Raw genomic sequence first — 6,491 nt, forward strand, 5'->3', positions numbered from 1 at the left:
ACATACAGTTCTGGACCTACCCAAAGACCACAGTATCTGCATCTGTCAAGGTAGGAATTGGGTAACAATGTTGGTAAAATGAAAGGCTGAATGCAACAAGCTTTTAAAAGCACTTTTCCTCAGCTGGGGTTTTATGGTAATGTTCTTCCTTAAAATCAATCTGCAAACTCCCCAGAACCTCAGAAAAGGGGGCAGCTAAAAAGGAAATAATCTCATGCTCTGGTGTTCTACATCCTGCAGAGATTGCATCCAATGTCCAGCATTGCATTCTTAAAATAATTTCATAAAATGACATTTAAGGTGCCATAGATACCATTTATGGACAGAATATCCTTTATCATGCGATCGTAGCTTTTGCTTTGGAGCAAGTATGGAGTAAATAAGATCTGTGCTGTTGGGATGTTCAAGCTGATGGGACAGGCATTGTTTCTGGGACAGCTTTTAATTTCACTTTCAACCTGCTCTACATTATTTGCTACATCAATTTACAGAAAAAAATCAGTTCAATCAATGTTTGGGAAAAGATGTTTTAGTTTAGGCAATTAATTTTAAAAACAAACTGAAGATTCATTTTAGTGAGAGAAATTACTCTACCTGAGGCTGATTACAGTCCAAGTAGACAATAATATAGTCTTCAGCTTTCATGTTAAAAATCTCATTTGAAGTGTGAAATTAATGTCTTTTCCTGGTATTTTTCTTGCTAGATGTCTCCTCCATTTGTGGTTTAACCAATTATTTTAACTTTAATTCTTTGCCAAATGAGCAGATTTACCACATACAGATCCCTATTAATGCAAGTAGTAAAGTATTTCATCCTGTTCAGGAAGTTAAGACTTCAGAAGGGTTCAGAAGGATCAGTAAGAATGATTCAGGAGCTGGAAACCATACCTTAGAGCAAGATACTTAGGCAACTCTTTCTAGTTCACTTAAACAAAAGGTGACTAAGAGCTATTAGTTGAGATCCTGTTCAGTTTATGAGGGTTTGGATCACAGAGGTGTCCTAACACGGATAAGAATTTCTCTTCTCAACCCCAGTGTCAGGGTACTGGAGCACTTTGGAGTGAAATAGGGAGTACAGTTACCTTTTGGAGACACTTGCTGAATGTTGATTTGCCCTTTGCACTCTTCAATGTGAAATTTGTGTGGATAGAACCAGGTGTCTCCATCCCACTGTACACTGGTGGACATGTTTTCAGCACAATCCAGCCAGTGCTGCTGGTGTGACAGTATCTCCTGTGCTTCAATCCATACAGAATTATTTTGGTCTACATTGTTAACCAGTCTGAATATCCAGCATGTTCGTAACCACCAAAGTGAGGCATAGTTTTAGCCTCCATGTGATCCTTTGCAATTTATTATTAGCTTCATATTCTGTGGACTTTCATAACACACAGTCTCTGCCTTTTTGTAATGAAAATCGACAGCTGTGAGAAAAATGGCTTAGTCAGGCTGCAGCTCTTCCTGTGTGGCCTTTGTGTCCCTGTCCTGATGACCAGAGGCCTCCAGTGGGTGCAGAGAGCCTGGAGCTGTAGTGCACCAACACCTTCCTGCTGCTGCCCCAGTTTGGGACACGATGGGCTTCTCTGCTAGGTCAGGTTGTCATCATTCAGCAGGGATAGTTGCCCAGATGGTGACCTTGCTGTCTGTGCTGTGCCCACCCAGGTGTGGGAGCATCTCATCCAGATCTCCATGCTAGCTTTTTCCCAATGTTTTTATTTGTCAATCCACTGAGACCTCTGGAAAGGACATTGGAGAACTATTGGAAGTGTGATACTGACTTCAGTCTTCCAGCCTGAGGAAGCTCTGGTTCTACCCTGTATTCATAGCTCTGGTTCTACCCTGTGCCCTCAAGGCTGGCAAGAAGGCACGGATTGAAAGTGCAAGTTAATACACTGTGAAGGTTCTTTTGGTGTAAATTGATGGGGGCAGGCAAAAACACATGTAGGAACACTGAGGCTACAAAATAAATAAATTGGGACTTTCTGCATCCAGTTCTATTAAAAACTGGGATAGAACTTCACTAATTGGAAGAAGTGACAGATACTGAGAGTCAGGTGGCTCCAATAGGAGTGTTGGTTCTGGGACATGAGCAAAGGTACGACCTGCCTTTTTGGATGCAGATTGGCAGGAATGAAAGTTGGCAGAGCTGAGCCAACAGTGAGCTCTTTAAAAATCCCATCCTTGCCCTTTGAGCTCTCTGGGTACTGCGTTCCCTTGGGCTGTGTGACTGTACACAGCAAAACGCCTTTAAGTACTTCCGTGCTGGGTTTGAGTATTGGCTCATGCTCTTCTTCAGTTGCCTGTGGGCAGGTTTATAAATTATGTGCTGAGGCTTATTTCGTTTATGTGGTTTCTTGAAATATGCTTAAACTTAGGAGATATTTAGTCAGTATCTTTGCCTCTTTAAAAACTTCTGCTGTGTTACTCATATATTAGTTTTTGGGTTTTACAGAACCTCTTAAAAGCCTCTTGAGCAGCAGATCTGCAGTAAAGGTGTGCTGGCCACAAAGCCCACCATCCTGGTGCCACCATGTGCTGCTTGTCAAGGTGCCCCTTCTTCCCTGGTTCATCAGCTGAACATTGTTGGCAACAGTGAGCAGTTAAGTAGCTAAATGTCTATTCAAAGAGAGGCCTGCCAAGTTATCAGTGCAGGCATATTTTTGTAAAGAAATATGCAGCTCAACTTGTGGTGACCATTGAGAAGCTGAGCTGCAAAAACATCAACACCACAAGGACGGTGCTTACAACACGGTCGTTTATTTTGGAATTCTTATACCAGCTGAGGACTCCAGAGTGGTGACAGTAGAAGAGTTGTCCAGATGCCAGGGAAAAGAGAGAACTGTATATTACTCCTGTCCTGAAATGGTAGAGGGCAGGGAGAAAGGCTGGGTAATGATTTGAAAGAATACATTCCCATAAGCTTTCCAAGGGAATCCACAGATTGCTCCCACCACAGATACCTGCAATACTTTGAAAATATGTACAAAATGAGATTGCTAAATGATGATTGCTGAATTCCGTGGTTTTCTGTGCCCTTTGCAGAGATCTGCGGATTTGGAACAACCTTTCTATTAAGATAAATGACTGCCTTTCAAATTAGCTGGGAAAGCCATCACATAATAAAGTGATTGTGATGGGAGCAATCTCTGTGCTTATGGCCGGAGAGGTGGTGGGCTCTGACATCTGACCAGGGTGGCCAAGCAGCAGACAAAGAGTAAACAAGTAACTATAATAGAGACTTTATTTGGAGTTATGTGGAAAACTCAAATCACTGTGTCTTTCTATAGTATGTAGAGACAGGTTTTTTTACCTCTTACTGTGGTACCATTTCTGTGTGGAGACAGCCCCTCCAGCTCTCAGCATTATTTAAAACTTTTAAATTCTCTGGCAGTTCACAGCACTTTTTGAAAGAGACTGTGTTCATCAAAATGTAGGGAGCACAGTCTGTATAGCATTGTGCAGAGGCTGTGCAGAAGTTTCTCCTGGGTCATATCACAGAATCTGATGTTTTTAAGCCTTCTTTTAAAAGGCTTTTTTTCTGTTTTATCTGGAAACAAAAATTGAGTATAGGTGCTGAGGTACAGGTGTGCTGAAGCAAACCAGAAGGTAGTTCTGTTTCATTCTCTAACTTCTGTCCTACCATCTGTTACCTCAAAGGTTTAACTTATGCTAAATTTTTGAGGGAGCAAGAATGCCTTCTTCTTACACATTTGCACAGCAGCAGACATGGCTGGTGTTGTCCATGCTTTAAGGTACTACAATAAAATAAATAATAAATATTTTAAAGGATATATTTTTTTATACTCCCGTGATTGTCATGGGTGTGATGTTGTTTTATGGCTAGAGAACCAAGACATAGATGCTCTCCAGTCAAAGTTATCAAGTATCCCCTAATTATGGCTGTGCTTATTCAAACCACCTAAGAGCTGGTATTTCATACCAGGACTTTATGTGTTCAAAGTCCACTTCCAGTTGGTTTGCACTGCAGCTGTTGTGAATGCACGCCCTGCTATGAATGGAGCCCAAGTGAGGCTGCATAGCTTAAGTGTTGTTGAAAATGAGACATAGACATTAAGTGGCCATCTGTGGAAAGTTTTCAGTTGCTTTCATGCTACTGCACTGGGATTCGTGGTAGAAGCCAGGGAGACAATTCATGTTTCTGTGATAGTGTTCATTTCCTGCCAGTGCTGCCTTTATCTTCCTGCAATCTTCTGCTTGGGTCAGATCCGTAATTACTGCAACAAATCAGGGAGTCCTGTTTCTGCAACAGTTTCCTTTCACTGTATATCCATTGTCAGGTGCACCCACACTAGCACAGAGGTGAAAAAGGAATGCACACACTGACTGTAGAAAGAAGTGTGGGCAACAAATGGCACTTGCTCAAATAGTGAAAAACTGTAGCATGAAGTGTGAGAACAGTTTAGGGCTGCTTCTCAAACAATAATGGCACATGGCAGAACATAGTCAGTATCAAAAATGTGCTTCCTCCATGCCAAGACAGTTCAGCTTCATTCCTTTGTATATCACACTTTTGACTAAAGGTAGTTGAAGGTCCTCTATCCCCAGGGTGGGTATTCGCAAAGCAGAGATAAAATAGTGAGAAGTATTACAAAGGCAGCAATATATTTCTAATTGATGAGTAACTTCCACTGTAATTAAATCAGAACATGCTATAAAATCCATGAGGCCCTGTGGTCTATCCCTGCCAACATGACACTCTACAAAAGATAGGAACTGGTCCTCTTCTTGGTTTTGCTGTTTTGTGACCCTGGACAAGCTGATTTTCTACTTTACTTCCTTTTATGTTCACAAGTTTTGTCTGTGCAATCCGTTGAGAGGATGAAGAATGCACACCCTGACCTGCTGTTCAACACATGCCCAACACCCACTGCAGAGGGATCCTGGTTACACTGCACTGACATTCACCTGATACATTTCACTGGAAGAGCATGGTGGCAGAAGGACCTGGAGGAGCTGAACTCAACAGAACAATCACTGAGCAAACACTGAGTACCCATATCATGGTGCAGAAAACAGACTGGCTTGTATGAAACCTGTTGGATTATCTTACCAATGGTTCTGATAATAAATCTCTGTACAAGGCTACAGCTATCCTTGTATACTACTGTATACACATTCTTGATGTTTTGAAAATTTTCAAAGCAGCCTTTTCTAACATTCTCAGTCCATATTACAATAGCCTTATCTCCTTGTACAAAATGGCTTCTTTGTCTAGTGAATTATTTAATTTAAACCAATCAAATCAAAATCAACCTTTATTATGAGCAGCAGCACGTGGCACTGCAGGATTTTAAAGCACTGACAGGGATGTCAGAGCTCAGTTTTCAGTTCTATCATAGATTTGTGCAACCATCTCTTTGATTCAGGGGGTGACTGCCTGCACCTCTATCAGCAATGAGCCATGCAGCCCAGGTGGTGAACAGTCAGGTTGTCCTGGGCCTTGGGAGAGAGGCTGAGATGGGCTCCTTTAGCCAGCCAAATCTGCCTCTTCCCACTGTAGTTTTGCCACTGGTTTGAGCACATTGGGATTCTACTGACTCGATAAACAGGACTTATGCCAGGACAGTGGTTCAGTGACAGGAAGCTGTTCTGAGGGGTTTGTTCCCCTTGAACATTCATTGGCAGCACCCCTGCCACCCGTACACCTGTGTGTACGAGCTCCCATCTGCTGCTTTTTCATCAGCTAGGCAAACAGGGATCTCAGGGAATCAAGAAGCTCAATTGCTCTTTGTTGCTGTCTTTTGGAAGGCTCTGTTGCCCATTAAAATGCATGTGAGGTTTTTCTGTCACTTCACAGGCTTCTTGAATTAAACCCCTTCCAACATCAGGATCTAAGCTGCAGGTTCAGGCTCTTACCTTTAAAATCTGTGCATTAAGTGCCTTGTATCTACCGGGTATCGCTGTTGAACTAATCAATGAACATTCTGCTATTTACATTTATCCTTCCAACCTGAGAGATCATGCACCACTGGCATTGAAAAGGCTGAGTGATTTGCCCCGGTTCATGCTTCTGAATAAAATTGACAGCTATGAGATGGAAATGTTCAGCTCGTGTTTTAATTTGCTGCAGGAAAGATTTATCAGACAGAGGTGAAGTCTTCGACCCAGTTTTGTCCTACTGGGGTCTCTATGTACAAGCTGCAGAGGGAAAGGAGGGGTTCCAAGCACTGATATTTTCAGGTATCTTTTGCTCTCCCAGTTACAGCCAGTGGGATTTTAGGATAACTCAGCACGGTGCTGCAGCCTGAGCAGAGGTGTTGCAGGGCTGCTCAGGGATTGCGGCAGAGCAGGGATCGAGGCAAGGGGAGGCCGGGCACTCGAGGTGCCACATCCACGCTCAGGGAGTGCTCAGAGAGCAGAGGATCCCTCAGGATGCCCCTGGCTGCAGCCCGAATGGCTCTGCCAGCTCCAGGAGCCGCTCAGAGGGAGCAGGGCCGTGAAGCGCAGGGTGGGCCGGGGGATGGCAGGGC

This window comes from Geospiza fortis, unplaced genomic scaffold, assembly GCF_000277835.1.
Source record: "Geospiza fortis unplaced genomic scaffold, GeoFor_1.0 scaffold221, whole genome shotgun sequence".
Taxonomy (NCBI): Eukaryota; Metazoa; Chordata; class Aves; order Passeriformes; family Thraupidae; genus Geospiza; species Geospiza fortis.